This window comes from Dasypus novemcinctus, chromosome 7 (genome assembly GCF_030445035.2).
Source record: "Dasypus novemcinctus isolate mDasNov1 chromosome 7, mDasNov1.1.hap2, whole genome shotgun sequence".
In the NCBI taxonomy this organism is placed as follows: Eukaryota; Metazoa; Chordata; class Mammalia; order Cingulata; family Dasypodidae; genus Dasypus; species Dasypus novemcinctus.
This window is the reverse complement of record NC_080679.1, coordinates 22,345,850-22,372,039: the sequence shown is the minus strand read 5'-3', so window position 1 is coordinate 22,372,039 and position 26,190 is coordinate 22,345,850. Positions and strand designations below refer to the sequence as shown.

At 40.5% G+C, this 26,190-nt stretch overlaps 1 protein-coding gene across 3 annotated transcripts in view; it reads right to left on the bottom strand.

The window, feature by feature from the left end:
• EPHA4 (EPH receptor A4) overlaps positions 1 to 26,190 on the bottom strand; it is a 148,608-nt gene that overhangs the window by 78,120 nt on the left and 44,298 nt on the right. The gene's annotated exons all lie outside the window — the stretch shown is intronic.

The window sequence follows — 26,190 nt, the reverse complement described above, 5'->3', positions numbered from 1 at the left end:
GCCTCAAATTAATACAACCTGCCTATGTTTGCCTTTCCCCCACTTTGCAATCACCCCCCAAGAGGCTAGGGCAGGGAGCACGGGCCACATAATTCTGTATACATCTGACAGGCTTTCCATGACTTCATCTTCACAGACATCATACTGACACTGAGGAATACGTTTACTAATGTGGAAAAACTCAATAATTCTGTTAAGTCTCATAATAAAAACTAATTAACAGGGCCTTGCCTCCTCCCTGGCTTTTCTCCTTCCTCTAGACCCTTCATGATCACCTCTCAAACCTGTCTCAACCCAATATAAAAACTGACCAACACCATGAGCATAAAACCTGCAGAGAAAAGGCCATTAAAAATAGTTATTTCAGGGAAACGGACTTTGGCCCAGTGGTTAGGGCGTCCGTCTACCATATGGGAGGTTCGCGGTTCAAACCCCGGGCCTCCTTGACCCGTGTGGAGCTGGCCATGTGCAGTGCTGATGCGCGCAAGGAGTGCCGTGCCACGCAAGGGTGTCCCCCGCGTGGGGGAGCCCCACGCGCAAGGAGTGCGCCCCGTAAGGAGAGCCGCCCAGCGTGAAAAGAAAGAGCAGCCTGCCCAGGAATGACGCCGCCCACACTTCCCGTGCCGCTGACGACAACAGAAGCGGACAAAGAAACAAGACGCAGCAAATAGACACCAAGAACAGACAACCAGGGGAGGGGGGGAAATTAAATAAATGAAATTTAAAAAAAAAAAAAAAAAAAATAGTTATTTCATAAGACCAGAGGCAAAAGTATGACAGTTACCCAGATCTTTCCAGCATGATTCACTATCGATGCTCTCCATTTATCACATCTTTAGGAGGTTTCTATACCAGCAAAAACACCAGCTGGGAGAAAGAGCTATCAGGCATTCTCCATCCACCTGACAACCAAAAGAGACCAATCATGCCAGCAATCCAGCAGATCTTATTGAAACGAGGAGAAAAAGGCAATCCACAAAACTGCTTGACTCTCTGCAGAGCTATAGCCACCATCCCTTGGCCATCATTCATCTGCCCCGCATCTGTATACGCTTCCAGTTGAAGTCTGTTCCTCTCGTTTGCACATCCTGTTGGTATTTTCTTAATCATGCCCTTGTAACGGCAAGTGGAAAGGGAGTTTAGCCGGAGTTCAGGCAAGGCACACAGTTACTTGACTCTTATTAACTAAAGTTGTTTATGGAATTTCCTTTAACGAGCCCAAACTTTATGACGTGTGGAGCACCAACAATAAAAAGTGCTGGGAGATCAATCTCTCCCTTATTTGCTTTAGTCTTTCACTCGACCGGAGCATCTTAGAAAAACAGGTTGCTTCAATGACTGTGATTTATGCGTCGCAAGTTTATACCCATCACAAAATTACCTAAGGTGCAAACTTGCAAGGTGTTTTTTGGTCAGGCTAAAAGGGTCCTGTGGTTTCTATTAAAATCAGAAACCACCACAGCTTTGGCCGAAATAAGCACTGGGGAGCAAGCCTGCTCCTCCCACATCACACACAATGGGTCTGTGAACGCAGCCACAAGCTACTGCGCCCCGCCTGCCACTCAGTCAGTCAGCAAAGGCGCTTCTGGAAGAACGGTCACTCGGCGCTGGAAGGTCTGCCGAGGGCGCCCACATTATGTTTATATTTTCACGTCTGAATGTTCAAGGAAAATTCTGTGTATTCCTGACATCCTTGTGAACTTCGATTTTATCAAACACTAAATTCTAAAAACTCTCAGTACAAGGAGAAGGTTGACAAAGATTAAAAATTGGCTCAGGACCCCTTCATCGCCATGTGAAAAGGGAACACATTAAAAATCTTGTAAGAAAAATGTTTTCTCACAAGAAAATATATATATATGTTTTTAGAGAAGTGGTGAACTTACAAAACAAGCATGAATAATGTGCAGAATTCCTATACAACACCTCTCCAACACCTTACATTGTTGTGGAACGTTTGTGGCAGATTATGAAAGAACATCATCAGACTATTCCCACTAACTATGGTCCGAAGCAGACATCAGGTATATTTTCTCAACTTCTCTTCTGATGAGACTAGTTGCCATTAAAAATTAAATTCACAGTTCACAAAAATCAAATTGGAAGTTGTGTCTTCAATTTCTGAAGATTCAAAAACTAGGTGGTCATGTTGTGTGAATTTAAGGAATAAATGAGTTTGCAATTTTATATTTTTCCTATTTTTTCCCTGAAGCTGATGAAGCTGGTGTTACTAAGAATAAACATATGTGAACTCAGTTGGGAAATACAGGATTTTATACCTGTTTGGAAAACTGAAAGGCTGCCGTTCTTTAAACATGCTGAACTATTTTCACTCTCTTTTCCTCTTGCTTTTACAAGCGCAAGCAGAAAATACAAAATTGTCACTGTGCTATTTTCAGAGGCCCATGCCACACTTAACACATGCTTTTGTCTTCGACTACATTAAGACCATGTTATTAATATTGCAGGATTCTTAGAAAGGCTCTCTCAGAATAAATAAGGCAGTGGCTTTTCAGGCACACAGCCATTTTGCTGCCCGTGGTCAACAAGGCCTGCTAAATTGACGGCTCCGTACATTTCCTCACTCTGCGTGGCTCGCCGCCTTCCAGCATTCTGGTCCATGAATGAGTACATCCTGTATCTACTCCCCTCTTACTGGTGACTTAAAATTTTCACTAGAGCTTTCACTCCAAACGGATCCACTGTGAAAGATGTGCTTGGCATATCAAGCCCTGACGTGTATTATGATTTCTGATCATTCTCTTTTAGGTGAGAACTATTCCACTGCCTTTTGGGATCCTACCGACTTTGTCAGTAGGTTCTGTAGAGAGTTCGAGGTGTACACTCAAGTGACACCTTCCCCTTGTCCATTTTTGGCAAAGGTTCACAAGGTGGGACATGGCAGGAAAGGGCTCAGTAAACTACCTCCGTATGTGCCTTTGTGGGGAAATTAGTTCACATGTGTAGGGAAAACTTTGAATTCAATTCCTTTAGCTTTGCCTTAATTAGATTTGTTTTGGTTTTGCTTTTAAAGATTTATTTATTTCTCCCCCCCCCCCCCCCCCCCCGCATTGTCTGCTCTCTGTGTCCATTCGCTGTGTGTTCTTCTGTGTCCGCTTGTATTCTTGTTAGTGGCACTGGGAATCTGTCTCTTTCTGTTGTGTCATCTTGCTGCGTCAGCTTTCTGTGGGTGCGACACCACTCCTGGGCAGGCTGTGCTTTTTTTTGTACGGGGTGGCTCTCCTTACAGGGCACAATCCTTGTGCATGGGGCTCCCCTACACGGGGGACACCCCTGCATGGCACGGCACTCCTTGTGCACATCAGCGCTGCGCGTGGGCCAGCTCACCACACAGGTCAGGAAGCCCTGGGTTTGAACCCTGGGCCTCCCATGTGGTAGGCGGACACTATCCGTTGAGCCAAATCTGCTTTCTAAGTTAGGTTTTTTTGGTTGGCTTCAAATAAAAGACTAGAAAGAAAAACTTAAGTTTATTGGCTCACCCACTACCATAACATGGTTGTATTTTAAGATAGAATCTTCTGTAAAGTTTCTTTGTGAGCTACTTAAATTCTTTTTTTTTTTTAAATTTAAGGTAAGGTAGTATCTTTGTTTTTGTTGTTTTTCTTGGTGCATGGATATGTGCCCATGAGGGCATAGTGTCCAAGTTAATGAGCTGATTACCTCTACTCTTTCAATATAATATCCTAGGTTGAAGGCAATGATCATTTTTCTTCTCCTGAGAGAAATTCAGGAAAAAAAAAAAAAATGTACCCGATTATCTTCACAGTTGATTTGTTAACTAATTTAATTTCTAAAAATAGAAATAGAAAAAAATAGCTACTAATAATAGTCAATTAATGAGCATTTACATGTATTTTTCACTGAAATGTGACAACAACCCTGGGGGGTGGCGGCATGAATGCTTCCTATTTTGTCAATGAAGAAAGAGTTCTAAGCAACTTGTTTCAGGTGACACAGCTAGGAGGTGGAGTCAAGAGTTGAACAGCAGAACTCAAGCTCTTACAAAAGTTTGTAGGCAGTTACATTGGGTAGGGTTAGGACTGACCTGAGCAAAACCTATGACCTTGATATCATCAAGGAGTGGGGAACTGGGTATGGTCCCAACTCTATTTGTTCCCCATCCTGTTGCTGCCTTCATCAGCCACACTTGGCACTTTTGCCATCTAATATCCACTTTCCAAAATACAGGGCTCTCCAGAGCTGCGCTCTCTAGTAATCTCACACATGGACACGTGAGCACTTGAAAAGTGGTTGGCCCCATCTGGTATGTGGTAAGCATAAAACACACACCAGATTTCAAAGACTCATTACCCAAAAGGTAAGACTTCTTGTCAATAGTTTATGCTGATTAAATATTGAAGATATATTCTGCATATATTGGGTTAAATAGAATGTATTATTAAAGTTAATTTCATCTCTTCTTCTTACACTTACTAACGTGGCTACTGGAAAATTTAAAATTACATGTATTAAATTTCTACTGGACAGTGTTGCTCTAGAGCATCGAGTCTTGTGTGTGTGTGTGTTTGTACACGCATAGGCACTTCTTGCACAGGGTGAATGCTGGAAGTGGGGAGGGGGTATTTTTAAACCTATAAGCCCAGACTCTACTTCAGAGACTCTGATTCACTTCTTTAAGCACTGTTCTCAGCCAGCTAGCTAATTTGAAAGACCTAATTTGGGTTTAAGTACTAACAAATAGACTAATGAGTTAAAAATTACCTTCCCAGGTAGTAAATTTGCATTTTAATATGGGGTCTCATGAAGGTCAAAGCTGAAATTCCTGGAGTGGTCCCCTTGGGGGAATATGAACCATTTATGCAAACTGGTTCCCAGGAAGGTTTGTAGGTCCCCCCAACCTCATCCTGGGGTCATTTTCACTTGGCACAAACTTTCACAAGCTTCCAAACAAGTTCCATGGGGAGCTCTGTTTCTTGTATTTACTAGATACATAGCATATTTAGTGTCTTAGGAAAATCAGAATCATTTAACAGTCATTGTTGAATCAGTTTTCTGAGTAATTGTCCACATGCTAGACTTTTATTATAAGACTTAAATTAGAGGTTGCCAAAGGGGTTTCTGTTTTGACATTTTTGTAAAACTGTGCAAGTCTCAGCCATCTTAGGGGAGGATAAGAACATGAACAAATTCTCATACTATAGATGGGAAAACTGAGGTAGAGAAAGTAAGGATTTGCCAAAAGAAGGGTTGGTTTTTTTGTTTGTTGTTTTTTAGGAGGTACAGGGGATTAAACCCGGGAACTCCTACATGGGAGACAGGTGCTCAACCACTGAACTACACCCATTTCCCAGGGTTGGTTTTAACCCAGGCAGTGAGGCTTGAACTGCTCTGCTATATACCTGTTCTTTGTTTCTGAAACCCATAGGCTCAAGATGGATCCCAGTTTTCACACTGAAATGGGGCTCTGAAACCGGAGTCTACTCAGCCCACAAATGGAAAAATATAGCCAAACACCGGCAAGTCCACAACATACAAATCACTTGCATTCCATGTCTGGTTTTACTGCTAGGTGTTGAGAAAAACTGAAATTTGGATTTTTGAAAGAGATCATGTAATTGGGGGGTTGGCAAACATTTTCTGTAAAATGTCAGATAGTAAATATTCCAGACTTTGTGGGCCAAGAGCAAGATCAAAGATACTATGAAGGTACTTATGTAACCAAATAATAAACTGATAAATTTTTCAACGGTGTAACCCTGAATATATTAACAGTTAAGTACTTTTTTTTTTTTTTGTAATGAGGCTTTACTAATGAGAATAATGGAATTCTTACTGTGGAGATTACATTTCACTTAATTGGAGTTTAAGGCAAGCATTTCTTATCATCAAATCAATTATAAATGTTCATTCAGAAAAACCATTCTTAGCTCTCAGACCATATAAAAACAGGTGGCGAATCAGATCTAGCTCATGGGGTCATACTTTACCGATCCCTGATCTAGTCCAATGTATTCATTTTTGAGGCAAATGTCTTGCCTACACGTCTGTCTTGGAAGCATGCCAGGAAAGATCTGAAATCTGTGGTTCCTTTATCTGTTACCCTGCAGTGCCTCCCTGGGATTTGAATGAAAAAGTTGAATAAAGAGCACTTTCTTTCCATTGCTACAAAATAGTAAACCCTCAATCAAGCATCATACTAGAATTTTACTCAGTTAATAAGAAAAGCCACTTCTGCTTCCCTTGATTAAATGATATAGTCTGATTTCAGCGATATTCCAATGCCATTTTTCTTTGGCTATTTCTCTGAGGAACTTCAAATTTCTCCAGCTATAAATTATGATTAAGTTTTACTTTCTATTGTGTTAGCAATTTTCTTTCCTGAGAAATCCTGAACTTAAATATTTTCACCTATGAAATAAAAAGAATCACATTAAGTTTTGGTATCTGTGCTACTAAGGTCATGGAATAATCAGAAAAAGCAGTAGAAATGATTTGTGTTTACAAGTCACCTAAACAAATGCTGCCTTAACCTTCTGCCAGTAGAGATGGGTTTACCCCCAACCCCAACTTGAGATATATATATAGACAGAGAAGATAACAGACAGAAAGAAAGATATATAGAGAGAAAAATAAACTGGTCTCTTTGGGTCATTGTTATGTGGCCCAAACTCTAGTTTGGGAAAATTAGTTGACTAAAGAAGAGCCTTTGACAGGAGATGGCAGGATCTAAATTCAACTAGGACACCAAACTTCTAGTCTCAACATCTGTGTTTGTCAGATGTTAACATGCACCAGAATGGCTTGGAGGACTTGTTAAAACACCAACTGCTGGGCCCCAACCCAAGTTTAAGATGATGGGGCACGGCCTGATAATTTGCATGTCTTTCAAGTTTCAAGGCTGATGGAGATAGACCTGGGAACCACACATTGAGACCCACTGCTCCACAGTAACCACAGACCCATCTGAAAACAAAACAAAAATGCCAAAGTACAGCTCATCTCAAATTAGCTAAAGCACCTCATCCTTTATTTCAGTTGCCAAATTATGCAAGGAATTAAAATCGCTCCAGTTTAGTGTCAAGGGGAAGAGTACCTGGTTTTCAAGGTGGCAGGAAGGAGGGGAGGTATCAGAAATTTGAAATTTTTGAAATATAAAGAATGAACGACACCTTTTTACAAAATTTAAATTATCCTTCAAACCAATATAAATATGTTCTGTAATGCCTACAAAATTATAGAGTAGAGCCTGCAGGAGAACATCCTTATAAAACTGGATTACTCCAAAAGAAAAAAGGTTAACTGACAAAGCTCACATACAGAACTGCTATACTAAAGGTTACATGGTGAAATTCAAAGAAAAATTACTAACCTAGTGCTATCTCAGATAAATAGTTGTCCTCTGATGTCAACACTGAATGGATCTTTTACACACGTACACCAATTAAATAATACAATTAGTGTTCTTTTTTTAACAATTAATTCTTGCTTATTTGATTTCAAAACCTTTCTGTCATGAATAGTAAGTTCAGGATGATAAAACCAGTTTTTTTTTTAATTGTTAAAAATTAAACTTAATTATTTTTGAAAATTCTTGATGCCCTCTGGAGAAAATATTTTCCAAAAGACAGTTGAAAAACTAGAAATTCAAGTTTATCCCACGCATACAAGTTTGCTTCCTCTAGTGAGCAACTCCATAATTTCTGAAAGAAATTCCTACTTGTTTTGAAGGTTCTGGCTTGATATTGGTTACTTTTTTCTGAAGTCCTCAGTACATTATTTTGAAATTGCTTTGGGGCTGATGGTGGAGATGGAATGGGTCCAGATAACACTGAAAGATTTCATTTTTGTCACTTTAATCAATCCAATTTATAAAGGATTATATTTTCACTCGACATCTATTTAGGATGTTTAAAACAGAGATGTTTCATAATTGACAACAGCAAGAAAGAGTAAAAAAAAAAGGTAAAGTCTTAACATAAGCATAATTGTTCAGTAGTTATTTTCTATTTAACTTTCACACCCCTGTCTTTTGCATTGCATGGTAGCTTATAGCGAGGGTGGCAGGGACAGCCTGGGAAGAACCTGAGCTTTGGTCCTATAGACTACCTTTGGGTTTCATCCTGCCACTTACTAGATACATGAATAAGCTTTTTTTTTTTTTTCACTTTAGTTTTACTCTTTTTATTTTTACTTTTCTTATGTGGCCACCAGAAAGTTTAAAATTATAAATGTGGCTTACATAATATTTCTAGTACATCACGTGGTTTAAATACATCAGAAAACAGTTCTGATGACACAGGTATTCTTTTGTACAAGTCAATATCAAAGTAATACTACAATGAGGCTGAACAATGAGATATAAGTGATGACCTTTTTTTTTTAATTTTTAAATGATGACCATTTAATGATAAAATGTTACAGACTACCTTCCTGCTATCACATTCCCATTAAAGTAACCTTTAATATAGAGTTTTAGAAGGCTTGGGCTAATAATAAATTCTTATAAAACATGACTTCAGGAGAGACATATGGTCTACCTATCTATACTCTCCCTGAAGTTTCACTTGGGTTTATCAGTCCCTTCACTTCCTTTCCTGAACTGTTTGATGGTGAGTCACAGCTGTCCTTATTGGTAGTTTGTCTATCAGGCTAAAGTACTTGAGCATCCTTCAGAATGAAGCATCGTTTGAAACACTGTATGTTCACACATACATGCACATAAGTAATCCAGCAGAGTAATAAACATTTAAAGGAAATCTAAGGCAAAGAAACGTAAGTAGCTGAATGACAAGTTCTACCTAATAAGATATTAGAATAGAGCAAAGAAAAGGGGGGTTGGGAGGACCATTTTTGGTGTTCTTCTACATGAGGATGAGCAAGCTATTTAATTTACTCTGAAATTCAATTCTCTCATCTGTAGAGCTGATGGGATGGTGAAATGAGATAATACACCTGGGAATGAAGCATAGTGCATGGCATGTATTAACTACTCAATAAGCGATACAACATTCTATCTGGCTGAAAAAGAGAATAGGGATAAACCATATACAAAAATCTCAAAAAAAAGTTTAATGGGATCAGATCTAATTTCTAAAACACTACTGAATAACTTCCCCATAATTGTTTCTTTTCTATAAGCAATAGAAGGTAGAAAACCTGAGATGAATTCGGACTCATAACATCTGTAGGTTATTTAGTTACCATAGACAAGCTAGGTGTCAGGTCAAAATTTATTTTCATTCTTAAATAAGTATGTAAAAACAAACAAATAAATAAAAATTAAATAAATGATAAGACTGAGTTTGAGATTTCTTCTTTCCACCAATATTTTGATCCAGACCATCCGTTCCAGCAAGCTAAAGTTCTGTACCATTCTCTACCCACTGCCTCTCATTGTTTTCCCCTCTTACATCACAGTTAGAAGACTCAGGAAAACAAAGGGAACTAAATGATGAGGGGAAAAAACTGCTGAAACTTGACTTGCTCTTTCAAGAACAGAATGTACTATAATCCCATAAATAGGTAGCTAATTCTAAAATGTCAGGTATGAATGGTTTTCACATAAGGTGCAGTAAATTCTCTAGAAGCAAGATCACATAAAGCCTGCTAGACTGAACTTAGCTCCAAAAAACTAAACAAGAGGAATGTAGCAAAGAAATAATTATTATTTATTCCATCTTGCTGTTAGAACATATCGTCTAGGTTAACCACCACACCAGGGAACCAACAGTGCCTACAATTGCAAGCAGGAGAATCACATCCATCAACCATGTGGGATCTAATCCCCCTTTTGATTGAGAGATGGAGTGGTCATCACAATCCCAGGGTCCACAGGATGGAGGAATAAAATATGGATTAGAGTGGACAAACTGGTGTTCTACTATAGAACTATTGTGACTAGTAATGGAAGAAACTGTAGCATAGATCTGGAGAAAGTGGCCACGGTAGTTGCTGAGGGCAGGGAGAGGGAAGAAGAGATGTGATGTGGGGGTATTTTCAGGACTTGGAGATGTCCTAAATGATCCTGCAAGAGCAGGTGCTGGACATTATATATCCTGCTATAAATTACTGAATATACTGGGGGAAAGTGTAAACTACAATGTAAACTATAATCCATGCGGTGCAGCAGTGCTTCAAAACGCAATGAATGTGCCACAATGATGAAAGAGGTTGTTGATGTGGGAGGAATGGGGGGACGGTGGGGTGTGGGGTATATGGGAACCTCTTATATTTTTTAATGTAACATTTTTTGTGATCTATGTATCTTAAAAAAAAAAGACAAAGAATTAAAGAAAATTAAAAACAAAAAACAAAAAACAAAAAACAGACCATCTAATCATTTGAGGAGCTATTTCTCTTTGGTGAATTTGGAAAGAGTGAACTTGACCAGTAGAAGTTCCAAAGGAGACAAAGTTCAACTAAACATTGAACAGAATCAAGTTAATTAGTAGACTCAGCATGTTAACAAGACCTAATTCCATTGTCAGAAGCTCTGCCTAAAGGCAGCCATCCATGGTGCTTGTGCAAAGGGAATGAAGAGTGCTAGTTTCAGTCTTTGGCTGGTAAGCTTAGGGTTCTCCCATGTGGGAATTTGAGGGCTCCCAACTAAGTCAATTAGGCTTCTAAATTTAGAGTAAGTGACTGATAGGACAAATGAAGGGCTTCAGTGTTTTGGAAAAGACCTAATTTTAAAGACCCAGAAGTGGCTACCAGGCTTAACAATACATTAGAATTTTTTGCTTATTTTCATCATTGCTATTAAAACTTTGTAATGAATCACAACAGAGCATTATGCTGTGTGAGAAATAGCTGGATAAGCATTTCAATTTGAGGAAACAATTTAAAAATAGAAGGTAGCAGAGCAACTCCTAATCACACTGGTTTTTAAAAAAACACATTGTATGATAGATTCCTTATTTCCATTCTACTATTTGCTCCAATTTTCCCACATAAAGTATGGAACATTTGCTATATGAAAAGAAAATATTGGGAAGCAGTTGTTACCCAATCAGTTGGGCTCCTGTCTACCACATGGGAGGCCCTTGGTTCACGCCCCAGGGTCTCCTTGTGAAGGCAGGCTCTCCCACACAATGCAGACCGCCCACAGGCACCGTGGAGAGCTGACTCAGCAAGGGGACAAAACAAAAAGAGGGAGGCAAGCAAGAACACAGAGGCTTACGCAGCAAATGAACACAGAGAGCAGACAGCAAGCAAGCTGCAAGGGGGGAGGGTAAATTAAATAATTAATACAGACAGAAGAACGCACAGCGAATGGATATAGAGAGCAGATAGCACACAAAAAGCCACAGGGTGGGGGGGGGATTTAAAAAAAAGAAAATGTGATCATGGTCTTCAACATTGTCTTCAAAACCATCTAATCTCTAGAGTTCTACAAATTTTGTGGTTATTTTTTCCCTTGTTCTTATACCTAAATTACATACATAAGTGACTTTCACTTTCTTTGGTAAGCTTTGATTAATATTAAAGAAATGTTTGGGACGTGAATGTGGCTCATGCGATTGGGCTTCCTCCTACCACATGGGAGGTCCTGGGTTCAGTTCCCAGTGCCTCCTGGAGAAGGCAAGCTGGTGTGGAGAACTGACACAACAAGATGACGCAACAAAAGAGACACAAATAGGAAAGAGAATGAGAGACACAACAAACCAGGGAGCTGAGGTGGCTCAGGTGACTGAGCGCCTCGCTTCCACATGAGAGGTCCTGGGTTCAGTTTCTGGTCCTCCTAAAGAGAAGACAGGTAGAAACAGAGAGCACACAGCAAATGGGACACAGAAAGCAGACAGTGACCACAAACACGACGAGGAGGAGGGGTTTTAAATAAATAAGATCTTAAAAGAAAAATATTCATTGATTTTTTTTTCAACTTATTGATCATATTGAAGAACCAAATTCAGGTAAAATTCAAGCATAAATTAATTGAATAAGTGTATAATAATGTATTTAGGGAAGGTCATGACAAAGATTTAAGCTTATTTATCTTCTTAACATTAAGTGTATTATATTAGAAATAGATGCTAAAAATCATAAATACCCACAATGTAAAAATTTTAAGAAAAACAAATACTTTATTAAGATGAGCTAAATGGGGAAACGGACTTTGGCCCAGTGGTTAGGGCGTCCGTCTACCACATGGGAGGTCCGCGGTTCAAGCCCCCGTGTGGAGTTGGCCATGTGCAGTGCTGATGCGCGCAAGGAGTGCCGTGCCACGCAAGGGTGTCCCCCGCGTGGGGGAGCCCCACGCGCAAGGAGTGCGCCTGTGAGGAAAGCCGCCCAGCATGAAAAGAAAGAGCAGCCTGCCCAGGAATGGCGCCACCCACACTTCCCGTGCAGCTGACGACAACAGAAGCGGACAAAGAAACAAGACGCAGCAAACAGACACCAAGAACAGACAATCAGGGAAGGGGGGGAAATTAAAATAAATAAATCTTAAAAAAAAAAAAAAAGATGAGCTAAATGCAGAAAGTGCATTATTAATCAAATAGCAACTTTTTAAAAATCCCTGACTTCCTTGAATTTGAACATGAAATTACTGAAAATATATAGAAATACTTCTGAGACTTAAATAAGTGCTGCCACATAAACTATCAATCCTCATCACGGATACTACATCAATCACAGGGATGACATGCAAATCAGAAGCCATTAACACCAAACTTGATTACCCATGACATCTCAGAGAGGGTCAGGCTTTTTGATGAGTTGCTATTGTCTTTTTTACCCTTTAATATTTGGGGTACATAAAGACTAGTGGCTCATTACATATCCACTGATTGCAAATAACAGGTCAGAGCACTGAATAAAAGAAGCAGCTGTTCTTTTCTTCTCCTCAAAATACCCCATCTGAATTTAATACTTGAGTCTCTGCAGTTAGCATCATTATGTGAAATTTTTATCCCTTATGAGGTATGTGTGTTTTTCGTTCATTCAGCCATTCATGTTTTAGCAAACATTTATTATGTCTTTATAAAATAATGGTAATAATAATGATGACAGTGACTACTTATTGAGCGCATACCAAGTGCTAAGATGCTGAGAATATGATGACAATGTAAAGAGTGCTCTCTAGGCAGAGCAGGCTGTAGACTTTTGGGGGGCGAGTCTTACCCTTGCACCCAACTCAGACTGCTTACAGAAGGAACTGAATTGGTTCAGGGTGGGTGATTCCTGACACCTGAAGAAAAACTTTAGCCAAAAAGCTGGTTCTACCCAGAAGAAGCAGAAATAACAGTGATTTATTGCCAACCAGGAGCAAATCACTCTGGTGGGCACCAGGCTGGTGTGGACAAGGACCTTCTTTTTGGGGAGATCAAAGCCCAGTTGGAGAGAGTAGTTCTCTTGCTAACTCTGGGTATATTCTAGACTTGCTCAGTTCTTCTATTTGCAATGAAAGGTTGTAAGAAAAACTGGGTAAGAATGAAATATGCTTTGAAGCCAAGGCCAGACCAAGGGAAACATGTGTTAAGTAATTATTTGATTAACTCCGGCTGCACAGCTAGTTATTGTCATTCAAACGACTTTATAGCCCTAGTTGTCACAAATCATGATGTATGCTGCTGAAATGGCTTGAGTAATAACTGCTCCAGACTCCTCTTCTTTTTGTTATGTTGATGATGTCTAAGGTTCTCAAAAAAAAAAAAAAAACCCAGTCTTTTAAATGACTGAAATCCCCAATGTTAGTTATTAAATGCATTGATTCTCTGTCGAGGTTTGTGTTCATAGGTCCCTTCGTTGTTTACTTTTCTTAAATTAGTGTACTGAGAATTTTAAAATTTTGAGCATACATGATAAAAGTGATTGATGTTTGATCAGATAAGCAGTCAGATTAAAAACGTTTTTGGTATTATACATAGTAGATTAAAATTAAAAATTGTATTTAACTATTTGCCAGCATTTAATATTCTTTTTTTTTTTTTTTAATAAAAACAACTCCACAGCATTTACTGTGATCTGGTAATAGTATAAGGATAATCAAAAACAATATGAACGATTGTTTTAGGACTACACTTTCAACAAAGGACACCTAAAAAATGTAATGACTTCTAAACAACTTGTCACTTCATTTCTAGTAGAAACACTTTGTAGCAGAGTAATATCTCCTTTTAGCATGATCCGATCCAGTTGTTTTCTTGGCTTTGTTTTAGAATGAATTTCTTCTGCATCATCTAATACAAGGTTCATGTACTCATCAAAACCAATAATAACACCCCTCTAGCTGCATATTTGCTTGCTCATACGAGCCACACCTGAATCCAGGATCTATTTTGCAAATATCTGCAGATGACGCTGATGGGTTGCACCATCACCTTCTGCGCTTTTTGGCCCTGGCCACAGTAAACCATGGTGGAAGTTTACACGAGCCCACACGGCACCCGCATTTAATATTCTGTGTGTTGAATTATTCCAACATAGCTTATTTCTGCAGAGAAGAAATTAAATATTCTAAAGGAGCTCCCTGAAGACAATAGACCAAGTGAAATTTATGGAGAACATGCACTGTTTCTGGTGCAGTATAGAGGCAGCCGGAGGGATGAGAGCAGGGTACTGCAGCCAAAACACTCAGGCCAGCGTCTGATGTAGTAGATAATATTAGATATACAGAGTTGACATATTAGGTGACCATTTGATATATCAGATGACCCTGCTAATATATCAAATGGTTCTGGTACCAATTCACCCCCTTCCCACCAACTTCATTGCACTCAGGCAAGTTGGGCAATTTGTAAATTTATCTAATGTGTTCTGAACTCATCAAGTCAACAGATGACTGTCCCAAGAAATTAGTTTACACTGCCAGCAGAAATGTGCACTGTGACACAGGCTTTCGTTTGCCCTCCTTGGCAAAGATGATCTAGCAATTTGTCTGGACTTCCTTAGAAGCCTTCCATAGGACGAGGTGGACAAAAGGGAAATGAGATGAGCTTCCCATTCATGATTCTTAACTCCAAAACACTAGGACTGGTTTTTTGTCTCCATGTTCTCCCCTCTCAACCACAATGGGCTGGTCTCTAGATCCCCAGTACAGTATAGCAAGTCTTACTGTCCGTGCCAACCCCCCCCCCCCCCCCAGGGACTCTGGGAAGTTCTCCTGTGGAAAGTGCTTTGGCAGTGTCAGCATTCTCTGTCATCAGTTTGAATTCATGGGAAAGGGCAAAGTGCCAAAAGTGCTTGCAGGTGAATTCTTTGTCCCTTTCAAGTGCATCTGACTTACACTGATGACTTTTAAGTGTGTTTATCTTTTGTTTGGAAGGATTATAAATTAGGTCAGCAGATCTTTTCCATGTCTAAATTATAAATTACAAACAAGAATGCCAGAGGAAATATCAAGCCATAATCTGCTCGTATGCTTGTAAGTACTTCACCCCAAATATTAAATGATAACATTTGACATTAATAATAACAAAAACAAGACCATGATTCTGGCATATTCCCACACACAGTACTGGGTCATGAAGAAAGGAAAATGAATAAATGCCCCTCTGAAAAATATGGATGAGACCATGGTGAGAGCAGACCCATTTCAAGCAGCAGGAAAACAAATCAGGCTGCCTGATCCCTAAAACATAACCTAAATTCATACCAAATGTACAAAACTTTTACTCTCCCAAATCATATCTCTAGACCAACCTCCAAAAATGAGTGTAAACCGGATGGGAAGTTGAAAACTTTTTCTAGGACTCTATTTCCAAGACGCAGTCTACCTGGATCTAGGAAAACGGTTTAACATTTCTTTGTTGATTAGCCTTCCCTTCTGTGTACCACAAAGACCTTGGAAATCATTAAGAAGCCCTTCCAAAGTAGATCACTTTTGCATCCGGAAAGCTGACACTATGAAAAGACCTCTGTTTTATTTATTAGAATAGGAAACTTCTCTTTCCTAGCCCTGAGGCAGGATCTTTCTGGGAGAGATTAGAAGGAAAAAAATAAAAAATAAAAAAGATGAAGTCATAAAACTTTCCCAGGGGATAAAAAATAGCATAAAATTTTTTTGACAGGTGGATGATCACCTCCGTGAACAAAATGAAACTGTTTGCCTCAAGGCTATGTCAAGGTTACACTTGGCATTTCAAAAAAAAGCAGACAAGAATCTCTTCCACGCATGTGCAGGAAGTGAACCTTGAAAGGATTGGGGATAAGACAAACTCAGCAGTAAGTGGACCTCGATTTCAGTCCTGGTGTAGTAGCTTAAGGGCAGCACACCTCAGTTTCCCCTGAAGGCACCAAAGGAAATAACTTTTAAACCTCTTTTAAACCTATATTGTTCCCATGATCCAATAGTTCAATGGTTCTGATATACTCTAAGATGCTTTAATAAACAATTATCCTCTATAACTTGGTTCAAATTCAGATTCCGATGAGCCCAGGACAGTCACCTTCCTTTGCAGGAGTGCTGCTGGCCCATCTTTGGAACTCAGCATCTGAGCGCTGCCATTTGCCAGCTGTGGGGCTATGAGCAAGGCACTGAGTTAAGGGGTAATATACAACTTTTGCCAATTAACTCATTGAAACTTTCCATTGAATTTTCTCTTAACTTTCTTAGTGGAGATAGCGGAGTGTTCCTGTGGGTAGTTTTGCCATTTACTAGGGCACAGGTCAAAAAAGAAAACTAGGGATGGCTTTCCTCTACTGTGTCAAAGTTCATTCAGTCAGCATGTATTGTTGAATGCCTGCGTATGCCCTGCTCAGGGAGGAGACAGACGGAGTCTAGTGGCAAGGATGTAACTGGACAGGGGAATAAGAACAGTGATGTCGTAGAAGCTGATAGGGCTATGGGAGGGGAAAGTAGAGAAGGTGTTTAGGAAAGGCCCTTCAGTTGGGACCCCAGATAAGAAAGGGCACCACATGTGATGATTAAATGGGAATAGTATTCAAGAAAAAAGGAGAAAGTTGCAAGGACCCTAAGGTGAGAGGGTGTCAGAGGAAAAAAGAGAAGAGTCGTGGAGCTTGGAGAATAATGCTAAGATTGGGATGGGGTCAGCAGGGTCCTTATTACAGGGCCTTAACTCAACGAGGCTTTTAGATTTTATCCTAAATATGGCAATGCGGTTAGCTAGAGAATTTTTAAAAGATCACTTTGGTTGCTGGTTGAAAATGGACCGTGGGAGGTGCTGTCAGGAGCAGGGAACCCTTTAGGGTGCCCTTGAGCTAGTCCAAGGAAGAGAAGATGCCTTGGATGTGGGTGGGGGTGCAGCAGTAGAGCTGGGGCCAGCAGTTGGGTTACTGACATAAGGCACTGTCTGTCCTTCCCCATGGTCACAAGATGTTCCTCTAAATGGATTTAAGATTCCAAACAAGTGACATATGGGGTAAATTCTGATTTTCCCCTTGGATCTGTCTTTCAGAATGAGTCATGTCTAGATGTACATACCTGAGCAGACAGGGACACCACTGCCACTGCTAATTACAGCTCAAGACTGCCTCCCACGATTGCTAACACAACACCCTTTACGAGGCCTGGTAACCAGGCCCCATGTGCTGACCACGGACAGGTGGGCCACGCCTTGACCGCAGCTACGTGACAGCACCCAGTGACTCCAACGGGGCAGCCGAGGGACCAGATTCCCGAGGAGTGTGTTGCAAACCGGAACTAAGAGCGCAGCTGGAAGAGGAAGACGGTGACTTTTCAGTGGCAACAGAAGCAAATGATGAGCTATTAGGTTTCTAGTTGACATTAGGTGGCTGCTGGTGTGGGCAGAGCTGAATGTTTTGGAAGTGAGATCTCTGCTTTCCTGCTTGCTCACAGAGCTGAATCTGACCTAATTAATTGGCAAGTAGCAGACAGCTGGCTTGCTTCCAGGAAAATTGAGAAATGTGAGTGGATTTATCCCAATCTGGTACTGTTCACACCTTTTTTTCCTGATGTCTCTGCTAGCTTAGGGATCAGCCCTTATGCTCCAGTTCAGAATGATCCTCCCCTTCTCCATCTTGTAAGAAACCAAAAACCTGCTCTGAAGCCTCTATCAAGGATGAGGGAGTCTCTCTAGCTTACAGACCCATTCTCTTGAGCCCTCCTGTTCCGTAACTGTATTAGCGTTCCCCTGCCCGCTGCTGAACACATTGCTAGCTCAACAGCAGCAGCAGATGTGTCCGTCCTGTTTATTTGTTATCTTTAGCAGTTAGCATCGTATCTGGTAAGGTAGCAGCTCATTAAATGTCTGCAGACTGGATAAATGGATGAATGAATGATGACACAGTCACACATAGCACCTAAACCTTGATTAGCACCCCTGGAAGTATGGACATCGACACTGACTCAGACCATCCCAGGCTGTGAACCGAGCTGGATCAGAATCAGTCCAGGCTCACTTTCCTGTTCCTAAGTCTTCTTGGCCACTGTGACTCGGATTTCCCTTCAAACTGCTCAGCAACATTACTGGCTGGGCTGAAAGCTGCCAAAAGGGAAAGAGGACAATCCTTCCTCGGCAGGCAAGGAAGGTCTACTGATAGAGCTTAAAGTTTGAAGGGTAGCGGGGGTAGGATTTTAATGCTCTCTTTCTTGTGAGCACCTGTCAGAGGGGCAGGAACCCCATGAATCTGATCCCCCAACAAAAAGGCGTGCAGAGAGCAGCTTAGTTTTGAAAATCTAAAATATTTAGATAGGAATCATTTTCGAGGGAAAAAAGAGCAGTAAAGATTAGAGGGGGCGGAGTTGGTAGGGGAAAGAATAAGTTCTATCAAAGGCAGGCTCAGGAGTTCAGGCAGATAGGTTAAGAGATAAGCCCCTCCCCTAAGCTAGTCACACCCTCCCACTTACAATCCACTTGGCCAAGTTCCCTCACTAACAAAGCAGGAGCCGATTTAACCAAAAGGCAACACAGTGCAACAGCTAGAGTGCCTGTAAATGTAGTCTTAATAATAATAGTAATATTAATAAAAGCGCAAAGGGATTTTAACAATGCAGGATCCACAAGGAATTCTGAGCCTACTAGAGTCCTACTGTCACAGAGAGATCCCAAGTTTCCTAATTATAGTTTAAATGCAGTTTCTGAAAAGTGGTGATGGGACTTTGAGTCAGAGACCACAGAGCTGACATTGATCCCAACACTGAAAACAGACGGTGATTCCAAAGCAAGAATCCAAGGGAGAGAGGTGGAGAAGAGGAAAGTTTGACTGATAGGGAGAAAACCCATTTCCTTTCCTTCTGCTCTTCAGGCTAAAGGCACAGAACTGCTTTCTTCTGGTCCTGGATTACATCAGTGCTGGTGGCATGGTCACTCAGAGTCAATCCAGGAAGAACAACAAAATCAGCATCTCAAATCTAAGGCAAAGATAGCATTCTAAACTCACAACCCAAATAAACCCCAAATAAACAAATACAGGCTACCCCCAGCAGGCACCTTACACGCGCGCCCCCCCCCCCCCCGCGAGAGCCCAGCCAGGCTCCTTCCATTTCTCTGGACCAAGATCTTTTCTCTTTCTCTATAGTTTCTGTTTCTCTGTCTCTCTCCTTTTCCTTTTTGCTTCCTCTCCCACTTCCTTTCCTGGCCATTATCTAGAATTAAGGTTAATTTTTAAATACCTAATTTATGGAAGAAAATATGCTATTCATGCTGATCATGTCATCCTTGCATCTACAATCTTTTGATTGTTCCCATTTTGTACAGCATAAAATTCAAACTTCCTCACTTCTAGCCCCAATTTGTCTCTCTTTCCCTTCAAATATCTTACATGTCAAAACCAAATCAGAGGGGAGTGGGGTATATGGGACTTCTTATATTTTCTAATGTTACATTTTGTGTGAGCTATGTATCTTTTAAAAAAAAAGACAATAAAAAATTGCTAAAAAAATAAAACCCAAATCAGACTATACAACATTTGCTCTCAGGTGGACCATTCTTCACACCTTTCCAATTACCTATGAATAATGAAATCTTAGCCACTCTTCAAAGCCTTACTTAACTCAGTAAAGTCACCTCTTCTATCAAGCATACTACAGCCAGGAATCAGAACTCAAATCTACTTCTTCCTATATGCTTATTTGCACATATATTCATTTCCCTTATTACCCAGAAAGTGCCTGGCAGGCCCAAAGAACAAGGCTCATCCTTCCCACTACGTGCATGCTACACACACAGAGGCCTAATGTCTTACCTTGAAGATAAGAGAAGTACCTTTAGGAAGTGGGAGTTCTAAACTCACTACTTAAGTGTTGAAACTTTTGGTTTAATTTCTCTCTACACAAATTTTATTTTTGAAAACCCATGTAATCTCTGATTGATTTTTCCCTATGAATTAGTGCATCTGAACAAATGGAAAAAAGTTATCAATCACATTTGAATTGCACATTCCACATTTGGACATCAAAACGTTTTGATGATCCCCCTTGACAGCTGCACAAAGAAATTATAATGACAAGATTACTACACAATCCATTACTCTTTAAAATATATTTGCATTTTATGGGCCCTAGTAGCATCTGCACACACATTTGAAGGATAGAGATTATGAGGGACTAAGTATTTCATTCAAGGCAAGGCTGGTCCATATCCTGATAATCAGAGACATTTTGTAATAATTCTTTCCCTATTCTCCACCCCTCAGACTCTATGGCCTACTGTTGTGAATGCAGCTATTGTTTGGTCAAATTTCAAGCAACCAACTTCACTCCAAATCTGCCCTTGACAAAGGAAAAGAAGAAAACTATACAAAATTGAACCAATAAGACCTTACTCCAAACTGGTTAGGGATAGACAAAAGGTGAGAACCAAACTGGCCTTGAGTTTTCCAGACCAAATGTCTGTGACGATATATCGTAACCAAAACCAGGAACAGAGGAAGAGGAGCTGGTTTTTGGAAGGAGTGCGTGAGATCAAATAGTCAACACATCTGCTATGTTTAAGTTTGAAATGGGAAGGAAGCAATTTGGAAACACAAGTCATGGTGCTGACCACCAGGGACAAAGTTAAGAGTCAAAGAATTGGGAAGTGGATATGGCTCAAGCAGCCACAGGGCTCCCGACAGCATGGGAGGTTCCGGTCCAGTTCCCGACGCAATGGGCTGGCACAGTGAGCTGATGCAACAGGATGAAGCCATGAAATGACACAACAAGGAAACATAATAAGAGACACAAAAGCAGGGAGTGGAGGTGGCTCAAGCAACTGGGTGCCTCCCCCACACATGGGAAGTTCCGGGTTCAGTTCCCAGTGTCTTTTTTTTTTTTTTTAAAGATTTATTTATTTATTTATCTCTCTCCCCTCCCCCTCCCCCAGTTGTCAGTTCTCTGTGTCTATTTGCTGCGTGTTCTTCTTTGTCCACTTCTGTTGTTGTCAGTGGCACAGCAATCTGTGTTTCTTTTTGTTGCATCATCTTGTTGTGTCAGCTCTCCGTGTGGGCAGCGCCATTCCTGGGCAGGCTGCACTTTCTTTCGTTCTGGGCGGCTCTCCTTACCGGGTGCACTCCTTGTGCGTGGGGCTCCCCTATGTGGGGGACACCCCTGCGTGGCACGGCACTCCTTGTGCACATCAGCACTGCGTGTGGGCCAGCTCTACACACGTCAAGGAGGCCTGGGGTTTGAACCGCGGACCTCCCATGCAGTAGACAGGAAGCCTTAACCACTGGGCCAAGTCTGCTCCCCCCCAGTGCCTTCTTAAAAAAAGAAGACAAGCAGATACAGACGGCATACAACGAGCAGACAGCAAGTGCAAATAATGGGGCTGTGTGTATAAATAAATCTTTAAAAATGTATACATATATTTTAAAAGTCAGAGGACTGGATGAGCTGCAGGTTTGGAAAAAAATGTTCAGGAAAAAATTGTGCAATACCTATTTCCAAAGGCAATTGGAGGAAAGACTAAGAAAAAGCAGGATAGGCAAAAGGATATGGAATTAGCATTTACTGAGCACTACCTGGGGACTAGGCCTGGCACTTTAATAAGAAAGAGGAGATCCAAGAAGAGGCTTTTGGCTTATCACTATCAAAGATGTTTGTAACCTTTCAGAGCAGTATAGTGAGTGATTTGGCTGGAAGCTAAAATGATAGCATTGGTCCAGTTGATAAATCACAATGAATCAAGAAGTTAACTAAAAATACCTATGTAATGACCAATCTAGAAATGACATAAATAATAAGATTCCTGTTACAACATAGCTCTTCACAAGGATTTGAACAAACCTTTGGTGAAACCGTGCCCCCTAAACCAAACTGGCATACCCAATAATCCTCCCACTGTCACTTCAGAACATGGCTGGAGCAGAGGTTTCCCACATTTCATTAACTTGAGTTCCATTTTCAGGATTTTTACCTTCTGAGAGTCCAATCATTTTCCTAATATTTTTACTCAAGAGCCAATATCCCTTGCCATAAATAGAAGGTGATGATAAAAGTAAAATCATAGTTATTTAAACATTTAAAAACTGCCTATGATTAGTTTAGAACTAGAGAACCCCAGAACCACACTTGCAGAAACACTAGTCTGTAGCTGGTATGAATAGCAAGTAATTACCTGGGCTTTCTACCTGCAAGTCTACTACTTCAGTAGATCCTCGCCTCAACCCTAAGAAGTAGGGGCTATTACTAATTGATTAACTAGTTTATTCATTCAACAAATACTTTTCAGACCTACAATGTGTCAGATAGTGTTCTAGGTGCTAGGGATAGGAAAAAAAAAAACCTTTTGTAAACTGGGGTGGGAGAGAAACAAAAATAAACACATATAAAATGTCAGTTGTAATAAGTGCTTTGAAGGCTAGGAAAAAAAAAAAAAGAATAAGAAAATACGTTTAGAGTGAGAAAACTGAGGCATCCAAACAATTCCTTACTTGCCCAGGGTAACAAAATGTTTTATTAAGTGGGGAAGCAGAGGCCAGAGACAGAGAGAATGGCTCCAGAGCAAAAGCTTCCAGCCATTTCTGCGTGCTGCCTCTTGCCAGAAGCTAACTTCAGTCCTTAGCACAAGTACTCCACAATAGATGAGTATTAAACAGATCATACTCTGCCTGAGTGCACTTTAATGCCAACCTTCTGGATGAAAGAAAGAAAAACAAAACTTGAGAAACTTGAGAATGTATAATCCTCTACAGACCATCAATAAGGCAAGTCGTAAGGTAAATGTATCTTATTGTAAGTGTTTGTCTATCTTTTTAGGTCTTTTTGCTAAAATGAGAATGAGAATACAGAGCAATGATTGGTTTACACTAAATTTTGGCATATAAGTCATAATTCACCAAGTTAGCTCTCTAGCCTGTCTTACATCAGGATGACTGTCACGTGGGAAACAGTTGACAATTCCTAATGAAGCAAGCCTACGTCAAGTGAAAAGCCAAACTAGAAAAAAAAAAGATAGTCTATTTAGTGACCTTTCAGAATTTTCCAAACACTTAAACATCTATATAAACTTTAATATACTTTAATGGCTTGGTTTAAATCAGAAAGGTTCAACTTAAAAGAAATCTGTACATGTACCTCTCAATATTTTCAACATCAGGTTGTCAATTCAGATGGCTAAACACAACCTGGATCAGTTGCATAATTGATCTTTATCAACATCAAAAACCCTGAGTTGATTTCATTGCATTTCATGGGATATGCCAATGAGTTAAAATGAATATGGCTCATATTTAAGGTAAACGTTTCCCTAATTTGGAGATTTAAAATTAAGGTTTCCAAATAATGATCGGATTTTTACAGCACCCTATGTACTCAAGTGTCCTGTCTATGTTCTTGTTTATTTGTCTGGAGGGAAGGGAAAAAAAGGCAAATTTCACAAATTCTAAAAACATGTAGTTTTATGGCCTTCTGAGGGAACTAACTATTCTTAATACCAAATTATATGCCAAGATAGAAGTTTCAAGGATGTGGTAAAAATTGATGATATTAACTAGACCAATCTGTCAAATACTGTGGCATTCAAAATGGCCTCAGGGTAGAGCAGCCACAGGTCCTCTCTCCCTAGCAGTGTGTATGTGGAGAGGACATCCACGATGCTGCGTGAAACCTTCACTTAGGCCAGTGAAAACCGGCACTAGACTCAATGCACAACGTGTATATTATGCTAGAAGGTTAATTTTCTGACTCATGATGTGAGTATTAAGAATTGTGGAGGAAAATAAGTCATCATGTACCACCCCCAACCCCATTACCTTTCACTTCAACAAGATAAGGGAAGTGGGAGGGAGGTACCTTTACTAAGCTCCATTAGCTCCAGCAGTGGGCATCTCACACTCACACCTTCCCCGTGCTTCATCAGTGGAGGCAGAATTTCTCAGTGTTTAGACACATGTTCTACGGTCAGGCAGATTTGAATTAAAAGATGGTGCTGCCACTTGAGAGCAGTGAGACAGAAGACAATACTTAATTCTTTCAGCTGCAGCTTCCTCAGTGAAATGAGGACAGTGTTATAATGAGGAATCGTGAGAAACTGCCCACAAAGTACTTGGCAGAGCACTCAGAATATATTGCTATTGAAAGCCCTGAGGTCCTCTCCAGGAAACATAAACTTAGAGCATACATCCTCTATCTGGAAGTGTTTCTTCCTGAAACTGAGAATCCCTGAAAAAAAAAATTGCTAAGAAAAGAGGCTAAGAGTAGAAAAGGAAGAAAAAAGAACTTTTGAGTACTTTTAAGGGGCTATGTTCCCACAATGCTAAATGTAGCATGTGTTCTTCTTTATAACTATCTGAATCAAATACCGTTTTCCCCATTTTATTTTCCAAAAGAGAAAACTTAAGAACAAAAAAGGTTCCCACTAGTAAAGTGGACAGAATGGGAGTCAAATCAAGGCGTATCCCATTCTAAAAATAATCCTAACTAATGTTTCTTAAATGATTATGGCTCAGCACATCCTCTAACTGATCTTATCAAATGACAACCTCTTGAATAAGAAGGCATGTTAGCCCCTTCTTGCAAATAAGGAAGCTGTGGCATAAAGAGTTAAAGCAACTGCGGGAGTACACACAGCTGATGGAGTGAAGGGGTCGGGATTTGAACCAAAGCTGTTAAATTCCAAAACTGGAGGCATAATACACAATGCCTTTAAAAGCCTCTGTTTCTCCCTGTGTACTTAGAGAATAAGAGTCCAGATGGTCCAGGGTCAAGGAAAAGTCACATGTCCGAAAATGCATCCACACATCCACGAATCAACACACACATCCATCCACAGGTACACCGAGAAATACACACACATCCACAAATACACACAGTGAAATATACCCACACCAACACACACACACGCTAGTTTAAAACGACCAGCATTCAAGCCTCAGCCTACTAATTTGTTTTAGAACAGCGTAAGAGAATACACTAGAATCGTGCGGAAATCAGGTAAATTCAACTTGTCCTGCTGCTCTCTTGCTTCAGAGGATTCTTACTACTAAATGTGTTCCACTCTTGAGTTCGTCCTCAGAATGACCAGCGTCTCTGATTAACGCTCATGAGCCCAAGTCCTCCCGCCCATTCTCCCATCATAAAGCATGAAGAGGAAGGGAACAGAAAAGGTGAAATTTCAACCTCCAGGTTTAGGGCAACGATTTGGCCCCACAAGACAGAGGGTTCATAGGCTGAGGGTTCAAAGGCCACAGGGATTCCACCCTCAGAGCCCCCCAGCCATTTAGGGTAGGCTATGGTGGCCTGGGGGCCAGCCACGGAGACGCCAAACACTCAAGGGTGTTCAGAGTCGCAGGGCCTGGATCTCCAGCTTTCTCAGAGCCTGCTTCTCAGATCCCTCAGGATTCCACACTAGTTGGTGTTTATCAGTCCTGAAGATATTAAAGACGTATATTTATCTTTCAGCAACACTCTGAGGAAGATACTATTATCATCATCATTTTACAAATGAAGAAATTGAGGCCAAAAAAAAAAGAAGTCACTTGTCCATCTCGCAGCTGGGTAACTGGTTGGGCAGCTTTTAGGCTGATGCCTTTTGACTCCAGAGCCCATGACGCTGCCCTGTAAAGCCCTTCCTTTCCATGTCCCCCCAGTGTCCGAGGCTCAGAAGCAGAGAACAAGATTTCTTTGCGCATATTAGGGTATTTATACATCTTTCCATCCACCCCCAAGTTACCCCATTTCCCCTTCTCTCTTCCCTTTTCCACACATACAACACAATCCTTATCTGTTGTTTATGACTGTCCTATTCTCCCTTGAGTAAATGTAGCATGAGTCCTGCTATCAAGACCACAGTAAACGTCTGATAAGAGTCTCTTAGGAAAGAGAGCAAACATATTAGTCTTACAGGAGTATTCGCGGAGTTAAAAATA